This window comes from Athene cunicularia (assembly GCF_003259725.1).
Source record: "Athene cunicularia isolate RWA chromosome 3 unlocalized genomic scaffold, athCun1 chr3_part1, whole genome shotgun sequence".
In the NCBI taxonomy this organism is placed as follows: Eukaryota; Metazoa; Chordata; class Aves; order Strigiformes; family Strigidae; genus Athene; species Athene cunicularia.
This window is the reverse complement of record NW_020799097.1, coordinates 65,870,237-65,889,843: the sequence shown is the minus strand read 5'-3', so window position 1 is coordinate 65,889,843 and position 19,607 is coordinate 65,870,237. Positions and strand designations below refer to the sequence as shown.

Below are 19,607 nucleotides of genomic sequence, written 5' to 3'. Positions count from 1 at the left end.
TGTGTATAAGAGACAGGTATTTTTTCCAAGATGTACTGCTTTACAGAGCAGAGTGAAACAGTGTTTGGGGTTTTTTAATATTTTCCTTGGTCTGCTCTCTTTCTGCCTTTCTCTACATCCACCTCCAGTTTCCTCCACCTCCCCTGGCTGAGGAGCAGGAAACAAGACTGAGCTGTTTCCTGACATCCAAAGAAATATAGAAGTATGAGGAAACAGTGTGTTTTGTTTTGCCAGCTGACTCAGATTCGCAGACCTGCACTAGGAAGGCACCTGCTCCCAGACAGGGTCAGGAGTCACCCTCCGGAGCAACTGGGCAGTTGGCCAAGAAATAACTGAGAGCTGATCATTACGTGAATTTTGTTTGATCTGCTCTGTTGGTTGTGTGAATGTAGGATGGGGGATTGTGAAATGCATTTTGCTCAGGGTGAAGAACTACCTAAGGCTGGTCCTGCCAGGTGTGCTGATGGGTGGATGAATTGCATATTTCCAGGGTTTAAAGTCAGACTGGGTGGTGGGGGAACCTCCAGATGTTGGTATTTCTGAGACTGAGAGCAGTGCTAATCTGGCACGGTAAAGCTGACAGAAACTGGCAAGTTAAACTGGATTTACAGCTGCTTTGCATTGCTAAAACAGGCAAAGCAGCCAGAACATATCAGTGTATCTGGCCTATAGATTTCAGTGAGGTTTCTCTGTTTAAGTGGGGAGAGAATATAGTTCTGTAGTTGGAAGTTGGTCAACCGCTCTCCTCTTGCTGTGCCAGGAGGAATAAAATTTGTCTCTCTCTTATCTGCTTTTTTTTTTTTTTTTTTGACTAGCAACAGGAATATTTTTTTTTTCTTCAAAACAGGGCTTGCTTTCATTGAAATGGGAAACCTGTCTTTAAGATTCTACTTGGGGGAAATCTGTCCCTGTTCAGGAGACCAGTGCAACATGGGTAAATCTTCTCTAAGAGAATAAGTAGAATTGAAATTATTGAATAACCCTGTCTTGACATTGTGCAAAGGGATGGATTTCATCCTCGAGGCAGCAGAACTGCAAAGTAAGAAGGTGTCATCTTTAAACAGCCACTTTCTTAGGGAGAGCAGCACTGGTAAGCCTGAGCCACTTGCTAATGCTGCATTTGACACTTCCCCAAATTTGTTGTTGTGAGTTCCAGTTTCTGCATAGTCCTTCAAAGCAAAAAAATAGACGTACCTCCTTAAATACTAGCATAGGCTTCCCAGATTATGTGGCACTTCTGTTTTCGTGACTTTTGACAGAGGGACTGTGCTTACAACCTTGAATGAAGAGAAGGAATCACTCCAGCCAGAGTGTAGTAAGGGAGGTGAAGGATTCCTGTGTAGGTGTCCTGACCTGGTATAACCTTCCCGACAGGCTAGCTGCTGTTTGTAAGCACCTTCCCAGTGGAGCACCACATTCTGCTTGGCAGGATGGATGAAGAGAAAGCACCAAGAGGAACATCAAAGAAAGAAGAGAAGGAGGAGAGAAATCAAGGACAGGAAGAGTGAGGAAACAGCAAAGGCAGAAGGGCAAGCAGAAAAACAACAGGGGCCTAGGAAGAGCACAGCACAGGAAAGAGATGATGCTCTGGTGCCTATGAGAGAAGAGTTGTTTTTCAGATGTGATGTAGACAAAAAAAAAAAAAAAGCAAGAAAATTAAAATACATGAAATGGGAAAGGATAGCAAAGTGATGAGGGAGAATTCAGATTGACATGAACAGAAAAAAATACAGAAAACACACATGAATTAATTTCATACACTGGTCCAGCCAATTTTAAATAGTAGCTGCTAAGTTTGTAGCAGCAAGACCTTATGACATTCTCCATGCAGAGGTTTTTGGGGCTGGTGGGGAGCAGTGGGGCCACATTGGGTGGCTGCTGCAGGCACCAGATTGGATAATGGGAGGCAGATCTCTTCTGTGCACCTTGACAAGAAGCCTAAAGCCAGTATGAATATCCTTGAGGAAAATTGGCCATCCTGCATTTGAAGACTGGCAGTCAGAAAAACGTGCCCGGTTCTCTCTGAAGATGTCTGAGGAAGGGCTGTTGCCATGCAGGCAGGGATAAGGGCTCTGTCTAGATCCCTCTTCTTCCACTTGTTAAAGCTATCTAGGCTACCAGAAATAAACAGCTGAATGGAAATTTTAGTTCTGGCTGTGAAAAGAAGCTTTTGAATGAATTCTAACATCAAATAATGAATGTCTTCTTTCCTCCTCCTCTCCACCTACTTTGTTCCTAAACATTAACATTTCATGTCACTTGAGCTAAGTTCAGTGTCAGACTCACCAGATCCTGCAGAAAAATACACCCCTCTTTTGTGGCAAGCTGGAGAAGATGAGAGGCTTGTGGTGTTTTTCCTTTTCAGTCTTTGCTCCACTGGGAGAAGCAGCTAAGGCTGTGTGAAGCTGTCTCCTTCCCACTCTCCTCAACTTCGCTCCTAAAAATGCTTCTCCCTCAATGGCTTTCCTGCTTCTCTGAAGGAGTCATGGCTTGGCCCACTTATTGCCATTGTTTGCCAGGGGATGTTTTCTCAGATTGTGGTGACTTTCATCATGATAGGAGGCTGAAGAAGATTGCTGTGGAATAAGTCATGGGCACTGCTAGCTGTGCCATTTGAAAATCATTACTTAAGCATGAAAGAGAAGAGGAGGATTTGGAATTATGAGATTTAAACCCTGCCCAAAGCCCCAAACCTCCAAATCATTTCTGTCATTTCTGCTTCCTGTGTTCTAAACACTTGTGCTGTACTTGCTTTATATTTTTAAACTTTCCTTCTGAACCACAAAGGTGAGAAATACCCTTTCCCTGAAATAGGTTATTTTGTAGGCAGCAGTACCAGTATGTGTTCTGCCATAGCCCTCTCCCTTCCAGCCTTCTCACCCACCTCCTTTACATGGCTGCCAGCAGTGAGGAGGCTGCAGGGTGGCCGTGCAATACCTGAGGGCTGAGCTCGGGGCATCAGTCTGTCTTTCCTCCTCAGAGCCAGATACAAATTTTCTTGAGACTTGTGAGAATGTAATTACTGAAATTTAGTGAAATTTGTTGTCTAGGAGAGAAGATATGAATGTCTGCAGAGGTGGAGAAATGTGCATTCACGTAGTGGTTTGTTGTACAGGAAGGGCCATGGTTCTCACTGGGCAGTCGCATCTGAAAAAACGCCGTATGTGTTAGTATTTCCAATAAAGATGAATGTTGTTGTGGTAAAAGCATGGGGACCTGAGCTTACCTGAAGACCTTAATAATTTTTCCTGCTGTAGAGAAAGCAGGTGGTAAAGAGGCACAAGAAGGAAATGTTGGTGAAAACAGACCTGTTGACAGTGAGCACAGGCGTGTCACCTTTGGTGGAGTGAGTAGGGGTGTTCCTGTCTCGTACTGTAGTTACTCAGAAATGTGCTGATACTTGCTTATTTTGATCAGTGATGAAAAACAGAAGCAAAAATTTTAAGGTGGCTGTGGAGTGCTGTAATACAAGGCTGAATCACCTGAAGTCGAAGCCAGTTTGAGGTAGAAATATAAATGGCTGATGTCTGTGTAACCTCAAATCTCTGAACCTGTACCTGAATTTACTTCTCAGATGTCAGAGGAAAAATCACCTTTATCTACAGATGCAGTGTGAGCAGGGCAGCCATTTCTTCATGACAGGAGGAGGTTTTTGTCCTTCCTTCCCCTTGGTGTCCAGTCCGGCCATTAGGAATCAAATTTAACTCTCAGTGTTTGTTTCAGGTCCTGTGAGTCTTTAATTCTTTTCCAGCAGTAAAACAATTATTTTGGATAGACATACTAGTTGTTTGTTAATTTGTTTATAATCAGTTTTCCAAGAGGTTGCTTTGATGTGGGAGGAACTGCATTCTTTGGGTGCAAACGTTCACTGCTGACTCTCTTCTTAGTCATTAAGAGATGTTTTTCACATTAAGGCGCCTTTACTTTTAAGGAAAAATGTCAAGCATCTTCTGATACCAGACATACAAAATGTTTCGTTGCCTAAACAGAAACCGTTTGCTGAGCTGCAGCACGTGAGGGCAGAAATGGCCAAGAGCGATCCAAGCCTTTGCCAGCCTTCCCGGGAGAGGCTGAACAGCCACCCCATCCCCTCTGGCTGCCCTGCTGCTGGAGCCACCTGCACCAGCCCCCAGGACCTGGGACCTCATGGATGCTGGTTCCAGCTACCGACCTGTATCTCTGCCGATACACCTCCACACTAAAAGATGTCACAGTTCTGTTCCAAAAAGAACGTGTCTTTATTTATTTTTTTTTTTTTTCAATTCCCTTACCACCTTTTTGTATTTTTCAGCTGCAGCTCTTTTAAGTCTCCCTACCTCTGCAGTTCTTGCCTTTGTATAGGTTATTTCTGGAAACTGGGGAGCCAGGAGGAGGGATGAAATTTAGGGGAGTTAACTGCAGTAGAAGCAGAAAGCTCTTTCCCTTGGTGTGCTCTTTCTTCCTTCTTCTTTCTTCTTGTGACCTCTGTCGTCCGACCCTCATTGCATCACTCGTTCCAGGGCAAGCCATAGCAAATGCTCTTTGTGCCCAGTGAGGGACTTCTTCCCACACAGAGGCGTGCTGGTTTGAAAGCCATGCTTGCCACGTCCTCCCTGCAGCAGCCATTATTTCTCTTCTGCTTTTCTGGGTCAGCCAGTTGGCCAAAAGTGTTAGGTGGTCAAACAGTGTTTTGAGAGCTGTGAAATACTGGTAGCACTTGGGAGTTTATGTACCTTAGGGTAAATTGTATGCAGAGAAGAATGTGTTTCCTTCGTTATTTCCTCAGTGGGGCAGCCCCATCTAGGTGGTACGCTTTTTCATTAAATGTTGGCGTGTTTTTTCATCAGAAGTGCTACATGCCAGTTGCCAAGAAAAAACAAATATTTTTGAAGACTGGGGGAATAGTGACTGAAACCTGATCTGGGGGGGAGACCAGGAGCCCACCTTTCAGCTCTGGGGCATGGGGCAGGTAGTGGTGAGTCTGGACCCCCAGATTGACTGAGCTCTTGTGCACAGGTGCAGTCGCTTCACATCTTTCATTTTGAACACAAAAATGTAGGGAGATATTTTCTGTGAAGGAGCACCCAAGGACTTTCATTTTTCTGTGCAGGTTTTCTACAATCACTAGTGCATAGAAAGACATTGACCATACAGTAGGTCAGGCTGCCCTTTTGGTAACTGAGACAGTGTTCGGATAATTGAGATGCCTGTGATTGCCCATGAAAATTTGCTGATGTTTACACTGCTGTCAGGTATTGAAGTCACACCATAATATTTATTGTGGGATCTTGCAATGGATTTTAAAATAGATCGATATCACAGCACAAAATGGGAATTTTCCTTATTTTTTCTGCAGTTATGAAGATGCCTAAATAGCAGTATAGTGCAGTAAATGTTAAACATTAAAGGCTGGCTTTGTGTGTACTGATAAGAGTAGATGGGTAGAGGAGGAAGTAACTTGAGTTTGCTTGGTAAAGTTGATAGCATGGTGGAAATCAAAGCAGGGGATTATTGTAGACTCAAAGCAGTAACATGCCATCTTTGAAGGATGGGTTTGGGTCAGCAACGTAAGAGATGATAATGAGGAGGACTTTAACCCTAAATAGAAAAAATAAAGAGGCAGGTGATTCTATACAAGAAGCTGCACAAATGATGGAAAAAGTCAGCCAAATATAGAGGGGATGAAATCAACAGAACATGAAGTACTCTCTTAAAATACACAGAAATGGAAGGGTTTTTACTGCTGTGCTATGGCAGAGATCAATTAAACTGTACAGAATGGTTATGCAAAATGTTCACTGTAGGGAAATCACCGTTTTCCGTAGATTCTAGGAAGGAGTGCTGGCACGCCGCCGGCAGTGATTTATTTTCACCCAGTCCCGGTGCTTGTGGCTGGTACTCAATGAAATCTTCCAGGGTAAATTATTTATTTAATTAAGAACGGCCACAGTTGTACTGAGAGACTGGCAGCACAGCAGCAGGAAGTCTGTTAGAGATTAAGTCTAACTTCTTACAGATAGGCTGCTTATGTATACTATAAATTATTAAAATCGTAAATAAGTTGTATGTTGGCATTTTTGTTTAAGCTTATTATCAGCAGTTCATAATACTGAATGTGGTGTATGTACTGCTGTGCATTGTAGTCCTCTAATTTCTTGATTGACTAATCTAGAGGGTTGTGCAACAAGCTAAGACATCAGATTGTTGGTAACTGAACTTTTGAACTTTTCATAAGAAAAGGAGATGTCAGTAAAAAGAGTCAAATTTATGTGTAAGCATGAGCAACCCAAAAACTTTCATTGCAATAGGCATTCCCATAAGAGCAGAGAGAAATCCCCCTCTTCTTTCACCAATTAGACAAGGTAATGCTTTCTTCTCAGTTTAGCATATTCCAGAGATAACAGTTATAGCTGGTGGTTTGAGGGAATCTCAGGGAGAGGAATTTTAATATAACTAATGTGAGAAACTGTTGTTTGAGGAGAAATCCCTGGAGAGTCTCCACAAGATTTCATAGATTTCATATTGTTATCTGTGGTGTTTAAAAAAAAAAAAAAAAGGTGAAACAATGTGATATGGTAATTATGCTTTTATCAATAAATTTGATTTTTGAAGAATACAGTCTGAGTTTTATCCTTGCTTTCTTTTGCTGACTGTTGAGTAATAAGGAAAAACCTTGCAACAGGAAGAGAAGGCACCTCTTTTAGAGGAAACCACTCATGGATTTCAGCTGTGTACTTTGGCATGAAGGAAAAAAATGGACTAACATTTTGAAATATTATCATAAATCGGCAGTTTTGAAACATTGGACATACTTGGTTTTGGACAGGCCTAATAAGCAAATCAACACAGAGCTAAATTCACCTTCCGTGGGCCAGTTCCCCTTTTGGTGGGTGGTGGCGGTGGGGGCCAACAGACAGGCTTCCAGCAGCCGAGGTGGGGCTCTCTGCTTTGCATGGGGTGTTTTAGACCTTCCTCACTCCTCCTCCTGACTTCCTCCCTGGTCATGCTGGCTGCCTGACGGTCCTCGCTGAAGCTGTCAGCAGCAACGTCCAAAACACTCCTTGACTTTGAGAGGTCGTTTTTTCTCTCTGCAGCCATGGCTTTCCAGTGCTGCTGAAACTTGGAGCAAGCAGGTGGTTGGGGATTGAGGAAGGGTTTCCCACTGTCCTGGCTGTGGTTTCATGTCCTGGAGGGGCTGCTTCTGCTACCTGTCCTCTGTGACCTCCTGCCTGAGCCCATGCTGGACTGGTTTGGGCAGCTGGATGGGCAGTGAGTGGTTGGGTGGCCTGGGGTTTGTAATGGAACCTTGGATTGGCTCCCCATGGGCACAGGAAAACTCTGGAGCTGTCAGGAGCCATGGCTGGGGTTGCAGCTCACCATTGGACTGACCTTGCCAGAGCATGAAACTGCATCCTCAAAGTGTAGATCAGATCTTGTATGTGCAAGGTTGTTCGCACCTGAGTACTATGTTACATCATTACGGCAATCAAGAATGGATGCTGAGAAGATAAAGATGAAGGACAGCGGTGTTTCCTATGCTGCCCTTTTCCACACTCCACTTTTGGTGGCCCCAAGTCACTCTCTGTGTTCCCTTTCTAGATGGAGTTAGAAATGGTTATACATTCAGAACTGGCCTTTTATTGGCAGCACCTGTGAACAATCAAAGATTGTGCAGATTTGCAATCAAACTTCAAACTGAAATAAATGTGATTTCAGAATAGTTTGTTAGCAGTCATTGTATTTTTTGCATCACACTATCTCCTAGGTACTCCTAGTTACTGTGCACTGGAATCACAGAATGGTTTGGCTTGAAAGGCATGTGTGAAGATCATCTAGTCCAACCCCCCTGCCATGGGCAGGGACACCTTCCACTAGACCATGTTGCTCAAAGCCCCATCCAACCTGGCCTGGACCACTTCCAATAATAGGACATCCACAGCTGCTCTGGGTAACCTGTTCCAGTGTATCACCACCCTCATTATAAAACATATCTTCCTTATGTCTAATCCAAACCTATCCTCTTTCAGTTCAGAACTGTTGCCCCTTGTCCTGCCAGTACTACAGATCTTGGTAAAAAGTCTCTTTCTATCTTTCTTCTAAGTCCTCTTTATATATTGAAAGGCCACGATAGGGTCTCCCTGGGAGCCCTCTCTTCTCCAGCTTTTCTCCCAGCTTTTCTCTGTAAGAAAGGTTCTCCCAGCTTTTCTCTGTAAGAAAGGTTCTCCCAGCTTTTCTCTGTAAGAAAGGTCTTTCATCCCTCTGATAATTTTTGTGTCCCTCCTCTGGACCTGCTCCCACAGATCCACATTTGTCTTGTGCTGGGGACCCCTGGACTGGATGCAGTATCCAGGTGGGGTCTCACAGGATAATCATCTCCCTCAACCTGCTGGCCATGCTTCTTTTGATGCAGCCCAGGATACAGTTGGCTTTCTGAGCTGCAAGCACACATTGCCAGCTCATACCAAATTTTTTATCTACAGACTTCCCCAAGTCCTTCTCTTCAGGGCTGCTCTCAATCCATTCATCTCCCAGTCTACTGATACTGCAGGACCTTGCACTTGGCATTGTTGAAGTTCATGAGGTTCACGCTGGCCCACTTCTGAAGCCTGTCAAGGTCCCTCTGGATGGCATCCCATCCCTCAATGGCACCACTCAGCTTGGTATCATCCACAAACTTGCTGAGGGTGCACTCAATCCCACTATGTCATTAATAACAATATTGAATGGTATCAGTCCCAATATGGACCCCTGAGGGACACCACTTGATACTGATCTCCACCAGACATTGAGCTGTTGACTACAGCACTCTGTATGTGGCCATGCAGCCAATTCCTTATCCATTGAACAGTCCATGCATCAAATCTGTATCTCTCTAGTGTAGGGAGACAGGTATGTTGTAGGTATGTTGTGTGAGACTGTGTTGAAGACCTTAACAGACGTTAAGATAGATGGCATCAGTTTCTCTTCCCTTATCCACTAATGCAGTCACTGTAGAAAAATATATGTAGAATAAACCTGTCATGTTTTGATGGCTAACTTTATTTGGTCCCTTCAAGTCAAGTGGCATACATGTGATATGAACAGGCTGCTGAGACTACCATTATTTTTCATCATGATATTGTAAAAATACTTTTAAAGAATTTTGGTAAAGAACAGAACTCAAAAATACTTTTAAGTAATACCTTGGAATAAGAAAGTACACTTTCCTCAACTTACAGTGACTCAACTGTAAACAAGCTAGTTATTTAACAGACCCAAACTGAGTACAGTGAAAAGAAGAACCCTCAGATCCTTTTGGTGCATCTGCAGAAGAGGCTACTGCTATGAAATGCTAATTTCTTACTTCAAGAAAACCTGGTTCCAGGTGTTCAGGCAACAGCTTCCCTTAGTTTCATGGCTTGATTTGCTTTAAAACTTTGACATAAACCCTGTAAGTTACTCTTAACTGTGCTACCAAATGTAACCAGTTTAGGCTATATAATAGGTAGTGATAATTTGAAATTTAACTTTAAGTGTACTTACTTCCAAAAATAAAAATGTTGATTTTCATGTTAAATATCTAAAATAAGCACAACTCCCACCACCACCATCCACTGTTAGATTTCATCTTAGATTTTTTCAGGGGTGTTTGCATGCAAAGGGAAGTATCAGATTCCTACTTCCAAATAGAGAAAAATCATTATGTAGTTTCAGAAGCCTCCACTTCTATATTTTAATTTTGCTTTTCAGTTATAGTCAGTATTACCTGTTTTGCCAGTGCTAGCATTGGGAGAAAAGCCCTAAGAGATTGATGTGCCGGCAGAATGAGAATAGCGTGACTATTTTTATGTTTCTGACATCAGTGTCCTGGTTTATCTAATGTTGTATGGTGACTAAATGCTCCATGCTATTCCATCCTCAGTGAGCCAACCATCTTTTCCAATATTTCCCCTTGTTTCAGAAGATCTAGAAACTTCTAAAAAATAGTTTGCTAGTTTGGGCTGTTCACTTACTGTCTGTTTGGAAAGCTAATAGTCTCTTTTCATAAACAATATTCTTATGTCATATTGATGTATATTTGTAATTGGGTACTCCTGGGTCAGTAAGAGAGAATTCATCAGCTTCCTACTTCAAATATGGCATTTTTAAAACTATCATGAAGCTTTGTTACAACAGGACTTCTCTGCACTCCTTTATTCTTGTTTAGATGGGTACATTTAGTTACTGTCATGGTTCCTATTCTGTCATTTACCCGTTTCCATTATTTTTTCTCTTTATTGAAAAGCAATATATTTTTACTGTGGGGAACAGTAAAAGCTGCTCCTACCAGGTCCTCATTTTTCCACATCTCCATTTACCCCATAGATTACACCTTCACTGCCCATCTGTCACATTCCCACATCTGCACCTATTCTGTACAAGGGTTTGGAGGGTTCCTTTATGTTTCAGTAAAACAGGCTTTTGAAAATTCTGTTAGCTTCCAGAAGTAGTTGCACAAATCAGCCTTGTGCTAGGTCTCCTGTATGAGAACTGACAGAACTGACAGCTGGCTGTAAAAAATAAAAAAAAAAAAAGAAGAAAAGGAAACTGCCAAATATTTCACTTTTCAAATGAAGTAAAATGCCTGCTTTACGTGAACAGAGGGTTCTGACTATTCCTTGTTCAAACAACCCCTTGGTCTTTTAACGATGTAGAGATTTGGCTTGCATCCCCTTAATAAGTATTGACCAAGCCTGTGGTGTCCTTCTCCTGGGGATGTGTGAAAGTAACGTTGGCTGTAATATTGTAGTAAGGCGCTAGAGAAACAGAGCCCCAGCACCCTTCCAAAATGTCTGACTGCTGTGATTAACATATTCTGTGTTTCAACAGGCGTATGGCACGTGGGAAGTTAACTTTCCGAGCACAGCTGGATGTTGCAGGAGCAGTTTGGTGCTTCCCAAACATTTGAGCAGTTACTGCTTTACAGTTGCTGTTCAGACACAGAAGTGAGAGGGTGCATGCTGCATCTTTCTTCTTCCCAATAAAGGTATAAACAGACATTTTGAGATTCACGAATGCAGCCCTAAAAGTTAGTCAGTCTCACAGTATTTATGTTGAGCTTCAGATCCTGGTCTCCCTTCTATGTTTACTTTGATTAATTGTTGATATGGTGCTATGGACATCTCTGTGGCTAAATGCACAGAGACAGACAAGTCTGGCCAGCCTCTGCCTTGTGCAGCTGGGCAAGGAGGAAGCGAACAGAGATTTAACTCTGCTTTCCACGCAGCCTCCCCACTTCTCATGTCCTCTGAGTGGCCGGTGGTGTGTCTCACAGCAGATGCACTTGCTGGTGGAGTTGCCAAAGAGCCGTCCTGGCAGCCTGTGCTCAGCAGGCACTTTGTGCTGCTCCTCCTTTGAGGCCGGCACACCACAGGCATGGTACCTCCTGGGGCAGCTCTTCCTCATCAGGGAATTCCTTCCAGCCAGGCGATCTCCTGATTGGGATTTAGACATCGTTTTGTTTGCCTCACCTGTCACACTAGAGGTAGTGTCCAGGGTACGTGCTGGTATCCCTGCCTCACGGTTTTTGCACCTTTGAGGATGCAGCAGTGCTTCAGGCATGTCCCCGCAGTAGCCATGCAGCGCTGTGCTCATGGGGCCGTGTACCTCAGTCGTACCTCATACAGCCCTCGCGGGGAGGGGCTGGGGGGAGAGGGAAGGGGGTGGGTGGAACGGGGCGCACATCTCTTCCACAGATGTCAGTGAAAGATGAGGCAAGCTCTCCACTTGGCTCAGGCTTGCGTGATGGTGAAAGGGAGGTCCCAGGCTGCGAGTTGTGAAACTGTCTGATCCATAGCTGACTAACATTATGTGAATTTCAGAATGGGTGGCAAAACATAATATATGGCTTAGAAGTTGTTTAAAGGCTCCTGACGAAGGGGGGATTATAATACTTCTGAAGGGATGAGAGGCTTCGTGTGTTTCATGTGAAACATTGCAGGTTATATTTTCCCATGGAATTTGCAAACTTGCCACTTCACAGGTTCTTGGTGATTCCATATTATACACCTTTATATCTCTTCTATTTTTCATGACACTTGTGTTATTTATTGTAAGAGCTCCTACAATTGAGAGTACTAGGAGATTTGAATGTTTTGACTGTCATATCTTCTGTAGGAAGCAAATTGTTTTATTCCAGGGCATTGCACTGAGTGGGCACCAGTGAAAGACCTGAGAATGACAGGAAGAGAAAAGAGAGACCGGTGCTAGATGTCTGCAGCAAATCGGCTAGGATAATCAGCTAGAGGGCACCAATGAATATTTCTTCCTAGGGCTGTTAAATTAGGCCATGTGGACTGCCAGCATATAGATGCATGAGGGAAACGTGAGGGCTTTGCAAAACAGTTGTGCTAAAAATTTTCGGTGTTATTTTTTAACATTGTTATCACAGATAAAGAAAGTGAGGTAGAAGTTTGTATCCTGGGATATTTCTTTCTCTTGATTTACAGGGTAAACGCTACAAATCTTTGTTTGTTTGGCTAGGTAATGCTTTCCAAAAGTATGTCAATGAAGTAGGCATCAGAGTCATAAAATACTTCCCTATATTTAGATTTTAAGTATGCAATAGAAAGTCATTAACTTTTAGACTCCTAAGCACCAAAATTGCTTCTGAAAAGGGGGCTTGGCTGTTAAAATCAGTTAATTGAAAAACTAAAGATTTTAATATTGCCAGAAATGCACTGTCAGTGTTTTGCCATCAGCAGTGTTATTAGGCTGTTATCTCCTAGTAAGTTTGGTTGCTGTGAGGGCATGAGAAGGATCCTGAAGCTGTTGAAGTGGGCAGGAGTATTGTGGGATTACCAGTTAATTGGTTAATTTAGAGAATTATGTTTTTAACTTGTTACGAATGCCAAAAAAAAAAATCCAGTTGCACAGAATCAGAGTAATTTAGACTAGAAGGGATCTCTGGGGGTCATCTTTGTAGCCCCTGTTCAGGTGCATGGTACATGATTTTGCATGTCTTTGATAATTTACCTTTGCCTGGTTTTGATTTGTGTAAGAAAAATTAACTATTCAGGTCTTTTTTTTTTGAGTAATAGAGAGGCAAATGCCAAAGAGGGGTAAAAATTAAGCCAAAAGTATTTTACAGAGAAGTTGATGCAGATAGCGTTGAAGTGTCACCAAAATAACCCACACCATTTCACATATATTGATTTTATTTTTAGAACAAACATTGCTCTTGGGTAGCACAGGGGACTTAGTTTGAGCATTTATCAATTAATTTTAAATTGCCCTTTTCATTGCTGGCTAATATAACGAAGGAGTTGGTAAATAGTAAGAGCAAAGGCTATAACAGCATTTTGTAGCCAGTGGTTCTGTTTAGACTTAATCCCTATAATGCAGTGTTAAAATTTACAAAACAGCTTGTAATTGCAGTAGTTTATTTAAACCAGCTATTTGTGGTTATGTCTGCTGAGGAAACTTAAACTTCAACGTTCCCCAGCCATCTAATAGCAGCAAATTGACTGCGGGTCTCTTGTAAGAATATCTAAATGTAGGCTGTTGAATAATCCCTTTGGGGGCCCTGTAACTATTTTTGTGCCTGGATATGCGTCATCAGTGGGTATTTTCTCTGGTGACTAGCTTACATCAGTAGGTCTCCTACCATACACTCTATCAGTGAGTGACTTATGATTGATGGGAGTCACGGCTGCTGTTTAGCTTTTATCTGTGACCTCAAATAATGGACAACAGGAATTTCCAGGCTGTTAAATTCCTTGAATGACTGAAGACACGGGATGGCTCTGCTGATAAATGCAGGTAGTACCCAGATACTGGGTGTTCACTGGGGGCCGAGGCGGGGAGGAAGGAGAGGGGGGTTCCTCGGCTGCAAGGCGGTGAATCCGGCTCCAGCGCGTAGTCAAAAGGTACGGTACGCTCCCCCGGACGCCGGGGAAGCGGCTGCTCCGGAGGACTGCCAAGCGACCGCGATGCTCTAACTCCCCCCAGCTCTCCAGCCATACGTCTCCGCCGGTGGCAGGGGCGTTTCAGTGTGTTTAACAGGCTGATCTTTAGGGCAGATCGTCGGTCCGTTTTATCCCAGGGAGACGTGCAGTTTGCAGCTCTGTGGAGGCAAGTGCTGTGGAATTTTCAGCTGCAGCCTGGTTTTCTTAACCCTTTTTTGTTACTGCCCGTGAGCAGCGAGCGGATTTACTGAGTGCTTATACCCAGGTGCTATCTGGGCTAAATCTGAAGGTGCAGTAGGCTATGTGGTTTTAAGGTTAAGTTGCACCTGCCACAGTGACCCACTGAGCATGCGGCCATAGTTCATTTCCTGGTGTTCAGTAGTTCGTATTACGAAAATAAGGACTGCAGATACTAAAGTATCCCCTCTTTCTCCTTCCACTCTGCCTTTTTGTCAGAAGCTGACATGTGAAATGAGGCTGCAAGACAGCTACGAGATTTTTGTGAGGGTTACCTGTGATGAATTTAGCAGCTTGAGTCAGCCCTACAGCAAGGCACTTTGTCATTTCTTCTTCTTTCCCCCCTGTTCTTCCCTTTCTCTCCCAGGCTCAGTCCCTTTGATACAGCTGTGATAGGAAACAGGAGATCAGCTCTCTGTGAACTCGAGCTCAGAAGTCTCTCAAGCCCTTCTCCTGGCAACCAGGGAGTAAAATGACAGACATGAATCCTCTTGGTGTGATTGATGATTAAGAAAAGTCCTTAATGCTGTTTATTGCGTGGCATTGTTTGGCTGAGGGAGGATAGCAGCTGGATCCAAATTCCTCCTTACCACTCCTTCCTGTTGGCAGGTGGCCCTCTGCATGGGCTGGGCTGGCAAACTCTCACGCGGGTCTTACTTATTTGAGTGGCTACTATTGTTTTTCACTCAGGTGACAGCAGATTGGGTTTTGTGCAGAATTTTGAGACTCGAAAACTTTCAGAGGGAAATCAGGAGCTTCGTTTTAACTTGCCTGTGTGTCTCCTCCTCCGCATGTACTAGCCCAGAGGTCGTAGTTAATGAATGAAACCAGGCTTCCTGCAGGAGCCAGTTAACCCACGTCTGTGCATCTGCTGACACAGTGCTTACATAAAACTGCCTTCGGTGGCAGTGCATGTGCTGGCGTACTGTGGCTGCCCTCACTCTGAGCCGTACAGGTTATGTATACCTTTCCATTCCTTGGAGACAGGTGCTTGGTACAACACACACGCTGGGTCTGAAGCAGGTTTCCTCATCTGCTTTCTGTCTAATTGAGTGCTGGCTAAGAACTGCATCTGACAGAAGTAGTAGGAAGAGAAGTGGCAATTAAAAAGAGGCTTGGAAGATCAAGGGAGAGGAGGGAATGAAAAGGTTTTCATTGAACTGTGATTTACGAGTATACTCTTCCTTTATTTCTATATCTTTCGGGGTTTTTTTTCAGTCACTTCAGTAGGACTTTGTGATTCATGACAAACTAGTTATATAATTCAAAATCTGTAAAAGGTTAAGCACAAAAAGCTTGATGAATCTTGAGTAATTTCCATTAAAATTCAGTGAATTTTCCTGAGGTACTGTGCTTAGAAAATGTAATGTTTGCTAACTGGTTGGTATTGCTATATGTATTGTTTGCCACAGTTTTCTAGAAATCATTATGCCCAGATATACATGAATGAGTTTTTGACTAATTTTGACCCCCTTTTCCTCTGTTTTTAGGAGGATTGTATTTTAGGGTAGTTGATAGTGTTTTAGGGTAGCTTTCATTTGCAGTGTTTGTGTGGAAGCTCAGCATCACCAACTTTCCAGAACAGCTCCGCAGGCCTTCAGAACATTTCAGAAAGGGTCGTTACTTGCTAGGAAAAAGCGTTGGCAAGTTGCCTGCCGTTTCCTGATGCTTGGAACTGGGGCTGTCTGCAAGGCAGAGGGATGAAGTCCAAACTGACGTGTGGCGCTGTGTGTAGGTACCTCCCTGTGAGCTGTGACAGAGGTGTTGTGCTGGGGACAGACTAATGTAGGTGTGCTGACCCTGCAGTGAAGTCACACCAGGTGGATGCCTGGGTTCATATGCCTACTCCCTCTGTTGACTTCAGTGACAGTCAATGCAAGCACCAAGTTCTGCTTGCACAGCTTGAATTGTGGAGCAATGTCTGTGGTGGCTAAAGCCTTGTTTTTCCAGAAGAGCCTTCACCTGTTCAGTGGCCACCTTTAAAATCCTGTCAGTCGCCCTGGACAATAGCTAACTAGGTATTTAATCTAGTTAAAATAAGTAGGTGTTGTGAGCAAGGGATATGGCACATTAACTGGAAGTCAAAGCATCTGCTGCTGCATCTTGTAATAAGTCTACTGGCAGACCTTTCCGTCTTCCAGCAAAGCCTGTTGGTGTTTCAGTGTGCAGCTACTTCTCAGTGGGCACAGGACTGTAATTACCATACCTGGGAGGTGAAAACAGAGACTGAATCTGACACGGCAATATCAGGGGCTTAATTTTGAATTTTTTTTAAAGATTAAATACAATTAATTTCTCTCCTACCTGTTAAATCTATGACTGGACACTGTACAGATGCTGTAGTGTCAGGATATTTGTTGAGGGTCATAGCAATGAATTGGTATTTAATAGTTTTGTATAATTTCGACAAAGTACTCTCAGTGCTTAATACTCTTGAGAATAAAGAGGTGCACTGGGATAGGCAGAACAGCAAAGGTAATACAAAGCTCACCTTGCCCATGGCCCTCCCTTCTGACAGCACTATCTTGTTTGAAAAGTGACTGTATGGAGCAGGCAGTGCTGCTCAGTCATTAGCAGAGTTAGCAAGTAGAGTTATGTTGCTACTGTGAGCCAGCTATAAGCTGTAAAAGTATTCTGAAATATGAGGCAAAGTAGTGGTTTCACTACTTCAGGGCACATAGTGTCTCTTGATTGTGTTAGTTCAAAATCTTCTTACTAAAGTCATAAATACTTGATCTCTCGGGGTGATCTTTGTGTTTGTCCCATTGAAATCGATGAACCAGTTCCTAGATACTAGGAAACTCCAATTTTGATCAGCTTGTGTGAGGAAGGGCTTGGATAGTTTCACTGGTTTGTTCAGGGTTTTGTTTCTTCAGTTGTCATGGAAGAAATATAGGTGAGCCATTTAGACATTATTTTGCTGCAGGGAGAAATAAGTAGTTACTCACAAACGTTGCTGATGTTTGTAGTGAGTGGAGTAATAAAGAGTGAAGAGGAAGAAAAGCAATGCAGTGAAATAGTATAAGGAAAATACAGAGTAAAGAAAAGTTAGCAAAGTGGAAAAAGTTATTGATATTTTGGTTTTGTGCTATTTAATATTTTTTAATGGAAATTATAAAATAAATGAAGAGCCTTCTATCTTTTTCGATGTTATTGTGTACAATAATGTGAATGAATGAGTCAGATAACACTTCAGCTCTTCCTGTGCCTTATGCCTTTGGTCCTGAAAACTTTGCTCATCAGCTCAGTCCCTCCTGCAGGTGGCCAGTGACTTTCATAAGACTGTTGGAGATCCAGGACCAGGCTGTCAGTAAATTAATAGATTTGTAAATGTTACCCTGGCATCAAGTTAGTTTGAAAGGAATCCACCCATTTGTTTGCACGTGGGGAAGAAGAGAGAAAGAAACTACTACAGGTGAAGCCTGTGTACTGTGGCAGATGGGAAGGTACCTCCTTTACATTACGTCAGTTGATTGGTACCAGCTCCTGTAAACTGTGGCAAAATCTTTTCTTTGTCCCCTGTTTTGTTTCCTGTATATACTCAGCACAGTAATTCCTGTAGGGATTTTTGCTCTTGGCAGTATTTCTCTTTAGTGCCACAAAGTGAGCATTTTTTGTGCAGGACCTCAAACAGCTCAACAAGTTGTGTGCTGCCAGTGACTCAGCGCAGAGTCCCTGTCCATCTGCTTGCAGCCACAAGCGCTCCCTACCAGCCTCCTATTTTCAGATGCAAAGCTGTACGTAAATCCTGAGATAGGAGTGGGGAAGGGACAGGGTTATTCTGGGTAAAGAGGTCTTGTACCCCAAGGAGACAGCGAGGGAAGAAGCTCCATTCCAACCCAGGTTAAGTCTTCCTGAGACACATCCTGGCCCTTCGCAGGGAGTTCAGATTGGCTTGGAAACTTGATGTAAAGGAGGTGAGAAAGAAATGCCATGCACTGACATCCCCAGGAACCTTGATAATGTCAGGACACCTGACAGTACACTGGTACTTCAAAAATATCACTGTTGTGAAGGATTTACATGATACTGCAATAGCTAATAACGTGTGCAGTACAAGGCACTAATTCAAGATTGCTGTGGAGTTTGCCAAGTGTCTGTAGTTTCATGTCATGACTTTGTCCCTTTGCAGACAGGCCTTTAGCATTGAGGAGTTTTCCAGAAACTTTTCCAGCCTTACTTTTTCTCAAGCACAATTGCCAGTTGCTACCCTACTAGTTAGACATAACAGCAACTAAGTTAAAAAACGAAATTCCTTATCAGGTAGTAATTTTGTTTTCACAAACTTACATACTCAAGGACAGACTCTCTGAAGATTTTCTGCTTGTACGTTTATTTATCTTTTAGGCAGTGAAGTGAATGTATGTTTGGGGTTTGCTCTGCATGCTGCTTGTGACTTATCTTTTTGTTCAGGGACAGAGAAGGTACAAAGTCAGTTTGTGAGGTCCTGACGTCTGCTGTCTCTTGCTTGGGAGGCAGGATATCAATCTGCAGTGTGAAACTCCTTCCTCCCTTCCAGGGAATTCCATTTCCATATACAAAGGCCAGCCAGAAATCTTAATCTGTAAATCTGTGATTTGGGAATGAGACAGAAATGGGGTTATGACAACTAGGAGACACAAAACACTTTAAAACTTCTTTCACTAATGTGCAGAGAGAAGTAATAGTAACCAGATTTTCTTAGTGTAACCAAATCATGGAGCATCACATGAGTAAAGAGAATAGGAACCTCTGAAGTTGCTTTGCTAGTAGATCTTAATCCTCTGTAAAGATGAGGGCCATGTGCCAATGAAATACAGTCTGTCTTTAAATGAGAACGGTGGTGATTTTTCACCCGCTTAACTCTTGTCCAGGAGCTCAGGTCTCATTCCACCAGAAGCTTGCCACTGGTTACAGAGGGAGCAAGGTTGCAAAACAGAAGATCAGTTCTTTTCTTAGTTTAGCATTTTATACCCTGATTGACATTAAATTAGATAGCATAGTGGTAAAAACATCAAAGCCAAGATCACCTAAAGGAATAGCAGTCTCGAAGAGTATAAAGGAGTGAAATGGTGCAAATGAGTAGAAGGAATATTAGGTTAACTACCAGGAAAAAAATCATTATGGTGAAGGTCTGTTCTCCTGATGGAAACCAGAAGACCTGATGATTCTGAGTAACTCAAAAATGGCCTGGACAAAACATTGTAAAATATACTACGTAGATTTTTCTTATTTGCATATGAGATGATCTAATAGACTTTGGCCATTTCCTTTTCCTAATTTCTGGCATTCTATGATCACTTTTTAAAAAGGTAATTTTCTTTCCTGTCTCACTGCAAGCCTTCTTCCTGAAAGTTTTTGGCACTTTCTACCACAAAGGAAGACATTTGCAGAAATCCCAACATGTTGGTATTTTCAAGACTCCAGACTGATTTTTCATGGCCATATCTTGTTGTTGCTCCATTGTAAAATTCTCAGAATACTTGA

General features: G+C 42.9%; 1 protein-coding gene across 4 annotated transcripts in view; it reads left to right on the top strand.

Moving 5' to 3' along the window:
- Positions 1 to 19,607, top strand: part of HIVEP2 (human immunodeficiency virus type I enhancer binding protein 2) — a 123,606-nt gene that overhangs the window by 23,366 nt on the left and 80,633 nt on the right. For 2 of the 4 annotated variants that reach the window (XM_026844453.1, XM_026844451.1), the window contains exon 1: positions 13,618 to 13,758. The exons of the other annotated variants lie outside the window; for them this stretch is intronic. The gene's annotated coding sequence lies outside the window, so the exon portion shown is untranslated. Of the gene's footprint in view, positions 1 to 13,617; positions 13,759 to 19,607 lie in introns of those variants that run through there. 4 annotated transcript variants of the gene reach the window in all.